We start from the raw sequence: 13,083 nt of genomic DNA, 5'->3' as shown, positions 1-13,083 counted from the left end.
TGCTCACTTATAATAATAATCCTGGGTTATAATTATCATTACTATCATAGTCCACGTCTACTTTTTTAAATTCTCTTTTACTCTGCTCCCATTTTAATTGCAATTTAAAGATATTAATTCAAAAATTTTGTGAATCAACAAATGTTTTACATTGACATACATGGATTAAATTTAACATCATGAAAGACACTAAATCACTTGCATTTTAAATGGTGACTAAATGAATGAAGGCAAATTAAATATATCTGTGTGTTACATTTAGTCTACAGCTCTTGATTTTATATTTACTGTGAGTATACAAGTGGTCATGTTCAAAGCAAGTGTTTGCATGTAAAATCTTTCCTTTCTTTAATATCAATTTTCACCCAAAAATGAGACCTCAAAGTATAATACAAAATATTCATAATATATTTTTTTCTTTTTTTTTTCTATTTTTAATTGTTGGTCATTCAAAACATTACATCTTTCTTGATATATCATATTTCACAGTTTGATTCAAAAGCATAATATCTCCATTTTAATATTTATTCTACCAACTATAAACACATACTCCATTTGTTCACTGTTCTCCCAGATGATTATTTAAATAATAATTTAGATGCATGGGAATGCTGACACTAAATTATTAAGAGTCGCCCCCATGATGTTCTTACTACATAGTTTTCAGTTTTTAAAACTGCTAGGCTGTTTACGTCAAGCTCAGAAACAAAAATAGACCTAATGATATAAAGTAGCATCCACGCTCTGCTAAAAATCTTCAACATTTGCCATTCCTAACCAAGAAAATCAGTTTTCAAGTCAGGTTTTGTTTACCCAATAATTGGAACGATAACAGAGACATAAAATCCTTAATAGTTTGGTCTCTACTTATTGAAAGACTAGCCATAAGAAAATTTCTAATCACCTTTCCAATAATAGTAGTTGATTAATGTTTGTTGAAAGGAAAAAAGGTTGTATTCTGTAAGCCAAAAATATATCACTAATAATACTTCTTTTTAATTACAAGCCATGGAAATAGGAAAAAAAAAACAAGTGTCAGTTAAACTAATTTGGTCAGAAAGGAAAGATTGGAAGGAAGTTGTACCTAGTCAAACTCCAATTCTACCAGTTATTTCTTCAGTTTTGGAGATCTGGTATTGTGGGAAGCTGGTGGTGGCATTTGGGCTCTGAGGGTTTTCCTGAGGAGTTGTTTTTTTTTGGCATGTGTGGTTCTAAAAATAAAGTTTCTTTTGACAAGTGGCTCCTGAATAGTGTCAAGCCAGACTGCAGCATTTGATGGCTCGCACGGTGAGCAACTGAGGGTGAGTAAACTGCTCACCCCTGAGGACAGGGCAAAAGGATGGGTAGCCATTTTAAGATTTCTCTTTTGTTTTGGTTCAATTTTGTTTTAAGTTGCCTGTCCCTGGAGATGAGTGAGGTGGAAGGAAAACCACTCACATCTGAGGAAAAACTATTTACATCTGAGAAACAGATAGGGAGAAAGGTCGGACACATATGTCAGGAGGATAGAAAGGCTATAATGATTTTTTGTTGTTTTATTTTTATTTCATTCTGTCTCGGTTTTGTTTGGTGTCATTTTGTTGAGTTGTAAAATAGTAGAAATTTGGGATCAGAAATTAGTAAAAAAAAAAACTGAAAGAGTGTTAAGTAAATTGTTAGAGGAAGGAGGAACCCCAGTAAAATCAAGAGTGGTCAGGGCATACATTGATACAATACAAAAATGTAGCCCATTGCTTTTTAAGGAGGAGTTGTTAAATATATCACAATGGAGACATCTTGGTGAACATTTAAAAAGAATAGAAAAGAACAACCCAGGAACTTTGCCAGTTAGTACATTGCCATTGTGGACGTTCATATCTGGTTTTCTTAGTCCAAAGCCTTCAATTCAGACAAAGGTAGAGGAAGGAGAAGACATATTGATTCAAGTAAAAGAGAAGGTCTCTCAAGTTAGTCAGAAAAAGAAAAAGATTCAAATAAAAGAGAACGTCTTTCGAGCTAGTCAGACATAGGAAGGAAGTTTAGAGCAGAAAAAGCCATCAGGGGAAAAGTTACAACAGGAGACTGCTACTAACACTTTTCTATTAAAGGGTGTAAGTTTCTGACCAACAGTGCCACCTCTACAGGAGACTGCTACTAACACCATTCTATCACCAGAGGGCATAAGTGTCCAATCAAGAGAACCACCTCCATATGCTGGTAGGCTCCCAAACCCCGAAGTTGATAGTTGGGATCCTGAGACAGGATCTCAAGTATTAACACGCCCTGTATTTGAGGTAAGAGGGCAGCAAATTTAACATGCTTTAAATTTCAAAACAGTGAAGCAGATAAAAAGGCTGTAAAAACCTGTGGTCCTCAAGCACCCTTCAGTGTAAGCTTGGTCGAATCCATTAACAACTCGAACATGACTCCAGCAGATTGGGCTAATATGTGTAAAGCTGTGCTAAATGGAGGTCAATACCTGTTATGGAATGATGCCAATGAGGAATTTTGCAAGGAGATGGCTAGATGAAGTGCAGCAGTTGGATATCCTCATAGAAATCTAGATATGTTGTTAGGAAAAGAACCTTATGAGGATCAGCATCAACAAATTGCATATGATCCTGGTGTATACTCACAAATTGCTGTAGAGGCAATTAGGGCATGGAACACTTTAAAAGAACATGGAGGTTTACAAGGTCAATTATCTAATGTAATACAAGGAGCTAATAAATCTTACGCTGAATTTGTAAATAGGCTTATTCAAACAGCTACCAGAGTTTTTGGGAATACACAAAAAAAAGCAATGCCATTAATGAAACAACTGACTTATTACCAAGCAAATCATTGGTGCAGAGATATAATTGGACCATGAAAACATGAAGATTTAAACACATCTATTAAATTATGTAGAGACATTAATGAACAAGAGCAAGTCATGGCAGCTGCAGTAAAACAGGCTTTAGATGCCAGAGACAAAAATGAACTAGAGCAAATTGTGGCAGCTACAGTAAAAAGGCTTTAGAAGCCAGGCCAAGAACATGCTACAATTGTGAACAAACAGAACATTATAAAAGGAATTGCCCCATAGGAGGAGGGTTTAATAAAACTAGGTACCAAAGGAGAAGAATACCGGGTATTGGCCCACGATGCCATAGAGAGTGACGTTGGGCCAATAAATGCCATTCTCAAACCACCATAGAGGGTACTCCAATATCAAAAAATGAACAAGGGCCAGGTGTTTCTCCAGGGAATCGTAGAGAAGGGCATCGGACTCCATTACCAAAAAATTAACAGGGCGGCCCAAAGCTCCAGGGCCCCAAATCACAAATATACAGAGCACTGGAGAAAATCAGCAACCCCATTAAGGTAGTGCCAATGACAAATTGTCCATCAGTTCCCTCAGCAGACAAACCAAAAGGAGCACAGGGTTGGACATCTGCGCCTCCGCCAGATCAGTACTAACTCCAGAGATGGGAGTTCAAATCATTCCCACAGGGGTAAAATGACCTCTTACAGAGGAACAATAGGCTTATTATTGGGACGCAGGTCTTCTACTCTAAAAAAACTTATGTTAAGTCTTGGGGTAATTGATTCCGATTATGAAGGTGAAATAAAAATTATAGCCAGTTCTCCAAAGGGTATATCAGTAATTTCACCAGGAGATAGAATAGCACAGTTACTAATAACACCAAGCCTACATGATAAATTTTTCAGTCGTGCTGTAGAAAGAGGTTTCAAGGAATTAGGCTCCATAGGTGTAGATTGGGCTATGCTTTTTTAAAATTTATATTCTTGCCCCATGTTTAAACGAAATATTTAAGGACATGAATTTAATGGGCTACTGGATATAGGTGCAGACCTTAGCATCCTCTTTCTTCAAGAATGGCCAAAATATTGGCCATTACAACGAGCCACTCAAATGCTTCAAGGCATAGGAGTGAGACTTATCCCCATAGAAGTGCAATGGTATTAGATTGGAAGGATTCTGAAGGATGTTAAGAAACTACACAGCCATATGTATTGAATCATCTTCCCGTAAATTTATGGTGACGAAATATCCTAGATCAATTAGGGTTAAAATTAACAAATAATATCAACCAAAATGCACCCACTATTATGACTAGACAAGGTTTTAGGAAAGGAAAAAGACTAGAAAACAACAACAACAAAAAAGGTATAGCAGCACCAATACAAATAGATCAAGGAACAGACAAACATGGGTTGGATTTTCAGAAAGGGACAATAAAAATTACTTGGAAATAAGAAAGACCAGTATGGGTTTCTCAGTAGCCCTTGACTAAAGAAAAGATACAAGTAGCCCATGATCTGGTCAAACAACAATTAGCAGAATGACATATACAACCTTCTGTATCTCCCCATAGTACTCCCATTTTTGTCATTAAAAGAAATCTGGTGAATGGAGATTATTGCAAGATTTAAGAGCCATTAATAATGAGATGGTTATTATGGGACCTGCTCAATCTGGGATTCCTCAATTGTCTCCTTTGCCAAAAACTTGGTATGTTTTAATTATAGATATTAAAGATTGTTTTTTTTCAATTACAATTCATCCTGAGGATAGTCCACGTTTTGCATTTACTATCCCTGCACTGAATCATGAAGGTCCTGATCAGAGATATGAATGGAAAAATACTCCATCAAGGGATGGCTTACAGCCCAACTATGTGTCAAATTTATGTTAACAAAGTAATCCAGCCAGTTAGAAATCAAAATCCTTAACTACAAATATTTCACTATATGAATGATGTATTATTATCATAAAAATCTAAAACCACATTGCTAGAATGTTATGCCACACTTAAAAACTTATTAAAAAATTATAATCTAGAGATAGCAAGAGATAAAGTAAAATTAAATGTTTCAAGTAATTCTTTAGGAGTTCTATTATCCTCAACGATGGGCAATCCACCAAAAATTCAAATATGAGTTGATCAACTCAAATCACTAAACTACTTTCAAAAGTTATTAGGAGATATAAATTGGATAAGGCCTTATCTAGGTATACCAACAGGAGAGTTGGGACCTTTATTTGATATCCTAAAAGGTCCATTAGATCCAAATTCACCCCAAATGTTAACATCTGAAGCAAGAAATTATTGAAACATATATGAAAAATATGCATTTGGATAGAATTGATATGTTTTCCTTTATTATTTATTGTACTACCAACAAAAACTATCCCTACAAAAGTATTTTGTCAAGAAGGTCCATTATTATTGATACATTTATCTTATTCTCCTAACACTATTCTTACTAGATATCCTGAGGCTTTAGGACAATTAATACTCAAAGGAATAAAAGCAGCAAAGGGAGTGTTTGGAATTTCTCCCAATAAAATTATTACTTCACATACAATCAATCAAATTGATGACTTAGCTAATGAGTTAAATATTTGGGCAATAATCATGTGCAAATCTAATGTTTCATTTGATAACCACTTACCATCTAATCCTTTTTTGTCTTTTTGGTCATTGCATCCTGTAATTTTTTAAAAAATGACAAAAAATACACCTATCATGAATTCTCCAAATATATTCACTGATGGGTCAAATAATGGTACAGCAGCAATAGTTACACCTGATCAAACTTTTACATTTTTAGTACGCAAACAATCAGCTCAAAAGGTAGAGCTTAATGCAGTATTACAAGCTTTTGTGATATTTAAAGATTCTGTATTTAATTTATTTTCTGATAGTCAGTATACAGTTAATGCTATAGTATCCCTTGAAGATGCTGGTAGGATTTCCTCTTCCTCTACTGTTTTCTCTTTGCTTTCCACTGTACAAAGTCTAATCTGGGACAGGAAAAATCCATTCTTTATAGGACATAACAGGGTACATACAGGATTGCCTGAAGACCTTAGTTTGAGCAATGATTTAGCAGATAAAACTACACATCACATACATATTTTCTCTACAGTAGAAGAAGCTACAAATTTTCATAGAAGGTTCCATGTCAATGCTAATACTTTACAAAAGTGTTTTAAAATAACTAAGGAACAAGCTAGACAAATAATAAAAGAATGTCAAAATTTTGTGACCTTTTTACAAGTTAATCTTGGAATCAATTCCAGAGGATTGATACCTAACCACTTTTAGCAAATGGACATCACACAAAAAGAATTTTTATGTTACAGTTGATACTTCTTCTGGATTTTGGATGGGCTTCCTTTATGCTGGAGAAAAAACTAAAGACATTATAGCTCATAGCTCATTGCTTACAAAATTTTGCCACTGTGGGTGTTCCAAAAAAGTTAAAAACAGATAATGGTCCTGGTTATACTTCAAACTCTTTTAAACAATTTTGCTCATCATTTGGCATTACTCATATAACAGGAATCCCATACAATTCACAGGGACAAGGCATTGTTGAAAGAGCTCATAAAACTATTAAAATGTACTTATTAAAGAAAAAAGACTGAATTAAAAAGGGGTATATATTTCCCAAAGATAAACTTAAAATAACCCTTTTTACTCTAAACTTTTAAAATTTGAATTCATCAGGACTTAGTGCTGCAGAAAGACGTATGTGTCTAAAAAATGTACTTAAGCCCAAGTTATTTTGGAAAGATATTTTCACAGGACAATGGAAATGTCCTGACTCAGTAATTGTCTGGAATCAGGGGTCTGTTTGTGTGTTTCCACAGGAAGAACAACAGCCAATTTGGATTCCAGAGAGATTAACTAAAGTTCTGACCCAGTGATTGTCTGGAGTCGGGGGCCTCTTTGTGTGTTTCAGGGAGAACAGCAGCAGATTTCGATTCCAGAGAGAATAACTAAAGCGACTTCTACAGACCAAAAAGAAGATGATTTGGCTCAAATTCATAACAGCTGATATCCAAAACTGCAGTTTGGCTATCTTTACATCTGCAACAGAACCAGAATGCTTTGTTCAATATCTATTTTATTATTGCCTTTTCCCACATCATGAAATTCTATTTTGTTTTTTGAGCTCATACAGACCTAGGTTAATGTTTTGCTGATTAGTTCTATTTTTTGTCTATAGAGTTTTTAAACATTGCAATGGAGATTTCACCTGTAAAATGTTATAAAGTCTTCATTATTATGTTATGTGTTGCAATGTATTATATTATGTGTGAACACTTGTGTTTTGTGTTATATGTTTGAGTGTATGTATGTCTATATATCATATATGATGAGTGCTCACGAAAAAATGGATCCAATTTTTTTTAATTTCACTTGATTTAAATACTTTAATTTAAATTAGGTAAACAACTGTTGAGGATTGTTTTAATATGTGAACAAAAGAGGTGGTTAACCAATCTGTTTGTTTATGTTCACTTTTCTTTTTCATTATATTTAATAATTATCTTCAGGATAATGTAAATTGTTAAGAAAATTGTTTTCTTTTAGTGCCTTCTGGAATGTTACATAATTTTTTCTTTAGCCATTATTGCCAGAATTCCTATCTTCATCCCAATGCCAGTGAAGACAAAGATAAGACCAATTTACAGCTTCTGAAATAGCCATCACTGAACTACTTGCAGAACTTGCCTAGACTATGTGTCACTTGTATGCATTGTGTACTCACTTGTATGCATTGTGAACTATCTTTTGGTGCAGTGAGTTGTAGAAGTGTTTGAGTATTTTTGCTGATGATGTCATTTGGTGGTACAATTTTTTCAAAAGGAGCCGTTAATTGGCTTGGTGTATCTTCCTCCCTTATGCTTGTCATGATCGTTCAGCTAAAATTTGGGCACCAACAGAGGTGAGGCAAAAAACCTCACCCCCATTCCCCTGCTGGTACAAAGACCTCTCCACAAGTGTGGCTGTATACTGGACCGGTAGTCAGTGATGGGTAAGATCCAATTACAATGTTACCAACCTAAGACAGAAGGCTGACACCTTGAGGTCAGCTCATCATATATCGGGTAAGGACCATATGTACTATTGGACAACCTAAGGCAAGAATGGTCCCTAAGCCACATGCTTGTTGTTTAAACAGAGAGGGGGAGATGTTGAGAGCCACAGCCAAAGGGGCCTCAGCAAACTTCCAGCTCCAGGAGACTTCTAGCTGCTGGCTGATGATTGGCTCACAGTGGCCTTAGCAACATCTAGCTGATTGGCTCCTCTGTGGTGTTTCTCATTGGAGATGCTCACTGAGCTGATTCCCCGCCCTTTCAGACCATGGAGCTGCTCATTGGGGGACGTCTTTTGCTCTGCCCATGCGACCCAGACAATCAAATCAGCCTCAAGAGCAGGAGGATTGTGGGAGTGGGAGAGGCTTGATTTTTGTTTTGAGAGAGGCTTGTGGGAAGCCGTTGGTGGCATTTGGGCTCTGAGGGTATTTCCTGAGGAACTGTTTTGTTTGGTGTGTGTGGTTCTAAAAATAAAGTGTGTTTCTTTTGACAAGTGGCTCCTGAATCGTGCCCAGCCAGATTATGGCATTCGATTTTGTATATTATACTATCTATTTAGCGATTCTTTTTTAGGAGTTGGGTCAGAATCTCAGGAAATATTGTAAATATCCATGTCCAGGGCCTATTGAATTTATTGAATATAAACTTCCAGGGAAAAGCCTGGGTTTGACAATATTTAAATCTTTCCCAGGTCACTTTGTGATACCATTGAAGCAGAGAATTAGAAAATCAGACAATCATCTCTTCATCTAATCTCTTATTTACAGAAACAATTCCCTTTACAATTTGGAGAGTTGCCAAAAAATTAAAAAATGAACAGGCAAGAGAGAGAGAGTGATTTAACAATACTCCATGTAATTTTCCTAGAGAGTGGCAGAATAAGGACCAATAAATTTAAAATGCAGCTTGGTTTCTTATGTAAGCTCCTTAGCTCCCACATTCTAATAAGATAGTGTAGTTTTGACAGCATGGTTTGACTCTTAGCTAATTGGTTGGTTCAGGCAGAAAACATCATCTATCCGTTAATAATTTGTTCTCCCCACTAGCCTCCCCATAATCACTGCCTAGTCACTGCCAACATTGTTTTCTCAGAACCCGCCTATAACTTCATTTTAAACTTGTTGGCAACTCTGCATCTTCCTTCCTTAAATTAAGTATTGTTGTTCCCCAGATTGAATAGCACCTCATCCATACACAGAAATTGAAAAAAATTACAAAACTAAACTCTACTTGGTATTTTTTCCTTAATTACCTAAATTTCCTCATTGGAAAATTATCTGCTTTTCCACATTTGCTGCTCAAGCCTTACCACAAAGACATATTTAACTTTCATACAACTTTTCACACTGAAAAAAGATCATCATTTATTGTAAAATGCTTTGTTTTGAGTTTTAAGATAAACCCTATTTCCAGGGCAAAATTTGATTCTCTGTTTTCTTTTACACTATTTAGAAAAAGGTCTTGGTGCAAAAAATAATTTGGACACAGGAAATGTTTTAACTTAAAAAATTCAGTATTTTTACAAATATTTTTCATTGGTGCATACCCAAAAGCTGTACCTTCTAATACTTTTAAAGTATTGGTATTTGAATTGAAGTCTCAAAAGTCCATTCATTTCAACACATTTTCCTGCACTTAGTGCTTCAGCTTCTTAATATGGAAATAAAACCAACATATGTCATGATGAAAACAAAAGTATTTAAATGATCTGGAAATAAAATTGGGTGATGTTTACCTTGTTTTGGAATTCCATATTTGCGTTGTGTGAAAGCAGTTTTTCTGCCATTGCAGTGTTCCTAGAAAAGACAACACTGTAGGAAGGAAAGTAACCATCCATGTCCTGAACATTTGGATTGGCGCCATTATCGGGAAGAAGATTTACACAGCACTCATGCTGATGTTCTGCTGCCCATTGGTATTGTACCAAGAAATGTATCATAGATACAAGAAATGCAAGACAAACATTTTATAGGGTATACGAATTAGTTATATTTAAATTATATTAAGCCTCTTTCATTTATGCATTTCAATCAAATCTATCTCCTGCAGAAACCCTAGGCTACTAACTGTGTACCTTAATCAGAGGTGTGTTGTAGTCATTATCCAAAAGTTCAAGATTGCATTTCTTCTCTATTAAGAGGGCCACATAATCCCAGTGTCCAAAAACACAAGCATAATGGAGAGGGGTCCTGGGAAAGTAAGAAGATTCATTAGGAGATCATAGAGCACTTTTCATCAACAATTGAATCCAAAAGGTGAGCCAACCTAGTCTGGCACAGAGACTAACCAAGGCAGCTCCAAGGTCTGGTGTCCTTCAATAACAGAATAGTCATTCACAAACAACACTGCTAAACACAAGTGAGCTTGCAGAGCCTAAAGAATAGTGACACTGCAAGAGCACAACCTGAGCTCTCAAAGAAACTCAAGCCCTCTGGAGAGGAGTTTTCTCCGGTAAACACTATGAATAGCTCCAAGATATAATACATCATGATGGAGCAGAAATCAATGACATTCAGGGAGGTCATGAAAAGCTCAGTTGTTTCCCAAGAGAACTGCAGGATTTACAGAAAGCCTAAAAGAAGACACTGTAGGTATCTTTAGTCATCCTCCTCCACTCGTGATCATCCAGGCTGCCAGTCCATCAGTGTGCTGACTGCACCTGATGAGTAAACCCCATCTACCTCCCTGCAACAGCAGTATAAGTGTGGCCAGTGTAGCCAAGGGTTCCTGAAAGTCCTGCCACCTGCTCTCCAATCAACCCTGGACTCCTCTGACCAGATAGGTGGATGTTTGGGATATAAGGTGTTAAAGGCAGTACTGGAAACAGAACTAGAGGTGCAACAAAAAAGCATGATGTGTTTGCAGTTTCATTAAGTGAGAAATCTCTCAGTAACTGCTACCCTCTCTCAGGGGAAGTACCTGCAATTAGTGCAAAGCTTACAGGACTTCTCAGCAAATCTGGTTATGAAGATGGTTGGCTGCTTAAAACCACACTGAGTGAGCCTTCAGAAGTTGAAAAATGGGTACAAGTGAACCACCCAAGAAATAAGTAAAATCCTTTGAAGACTGAATTTAGAACCCCTATATATGCTAATGTGAAATAACATTAGAAACAAAACACTGGTACCACTCAATACTCATGTAGCAGCTAACAAATGAAGAATGGTTACCAAGCAACCCTGCACAACAGAGACAGGAGCCATCTTGCCATTTCAAAATGTCCTTGTAAGGGTCCTCAGTAGAGAACATATATCTATATACATCTGCACTGGTGCAAATAGATTCCAGATTGTGTTCAAAGAATTATTTTGGCCCTTAAGTTGCTATATCATGGGAAACGTTTTGTGTTTGATCAAACATCTGTGGTGGGCCCAGTGATTTTGTTATTGGCTTCCAAATGACATGTGACTTACAAGATGCAGCCAGAAGACCATAAAATATAAAGGCATGTTGTTGTAGGGAGAGAATTTGTTGTGATGCTCAGAATCGAGTTGCCACACTCAAGTGTGGAAGATATATGGTATAGTAACACTGTTTGTGTTTTTTTCTTCAGACCCTGTCTCACTCCATTTGACAGAGCTCCCTACAGCACTGTGTCCCAGTTGACCTCCTTGTATTTCATAAACAAACACCAAATTCCCAGGGAAGTTGCAAGAAAGGCCATTAAAACTGGAGGGTGAACCAATGTCTTCACAATCTGATAAGAGCCATAGCCAAGTAATATGATGCATGGCATTTTTGGTTGAAAGGTGATTCCAGAAAGCCATTGAGATGATATGATTATATTAAGATCTGCATTCTTATGGATATTGGACTCCTGCTGTCCACCTCTGCCTGCTATGGAACTCCTGGAGAGTTCCTATTGTTTGGAAAAGTGCGGTAGGAGGGAAATCAGGAGAAGGGACTTCCTGTGGGGGTCCGGGAGAATGCTGTGTGGGTCGGTTGGCAATTGGCAATTGTCCAGGGAGCATTGGGGCATCAGCATCAGTTTATAAAATATATTTTGTTCCTGCTTGAGTTGCTCGTGATTTTGTGCCCAGCCAAACTGTGACAACTGGTGGCCCTTACAGGAAACGCCTGAATCTTGGACATTAGTAAAATTGCTTGCCCCTGAGAGAATGGGTGACCATTTCAAAAAACAATGTGTTCTTGTTTTGATTTATTATTATTATTATTATTATTATTATTATTATTATTATTATTATTATTCAAGCTGCCTATCATCAGAACTTACTCAGGCAAACTGGTAAAAATGGTTGGCTCAAGTTTTGAAGTTTTTCATCCCTGAGAAAGATAAAATTGATACAATATTTTTTTTCCATTTTTGCTTCATTCTGTTTTGGTTTTGTTTTATATTATCTTATTGGATTGCATTACCTTTATCGTAAATTAGAAATTACTAAAAAAAAAAAAAAGAAAAACAAAACAAAACAAAAAAAAACAATAGACTGTTAAGTAAATTGTTAGAGGTCTAAATTATGGTAGAAAACATGTTAGGTCAAGCAAAAGAGAAGGTCTCTCAAACAAGTCAGACAGAGGAAAATTTAAAGGAAGAAAGCTTAAAAGACAAACAACAATCATGAGGGGAGCTACAACAGGAGGCTGCTACTAACTCTGTTCTATCACCAGAGGGTGTAAATCAACCAACAGCTCCATCTATACTGAGTGGCCCTCAACTCCCGTAGTTGATGGAAAGAATCCTAAGGCAGGACCCCAAAGATTAGTATGCCCTGTACTTGAGCAGGTAGGAAGGAAATGAATTCACTGTGCTTTAGATTCCAAAACAGTGAAACAAAGGAGGCCATAACAACCTATGACCTGCAACCTATGACCACACCTCCTTCACTGTGACCATAGTCGAATCCATTACCAACTTGGACATGACATCAGCAGATTTGGCTAATGTGTCGATGTGTGCTAAATGGAGGACAATATTTGTTATGGAAGGTTGCCAGTGAGGAATTTTGCATGAATATAGCTAAGTGAAATGCAGCAGCTGGTTATCAAAGCAATCTAGATATGTTGTTTGAATAACCTTATGAGGGTCAATGGCAACAAATTGAATATGATCCTGGCCTATTCGCACAAATTGCTGTAGATGCAGTTAGGGCATGAAAAACTTTACAGAGGCATGGAAATTTACAAGGAAAATTATCTAAGGTAATACAAGGATCTAATGAACCTTACACTGAATTTGTAGATAG

Source organism: Ictidomys tridecemlineatus, chromosome Y (genome assembly GCF_052094955.1).
Source record: "Ictidomys tridecemlineatus isolate mIctTri1 chromosome Y, mIctTri1.hap1, whole genome shotgun sequence".
Classification (NCBI taxonomy): Eukaryota; Metazoa; Chordata; class Mammalia; order Rodentia; family Sciuridae; genus Ictidomys; species Ictidomys tridecemlineatus.
This window is presented reverse-complemented; position numbering follows the sequence as displayed.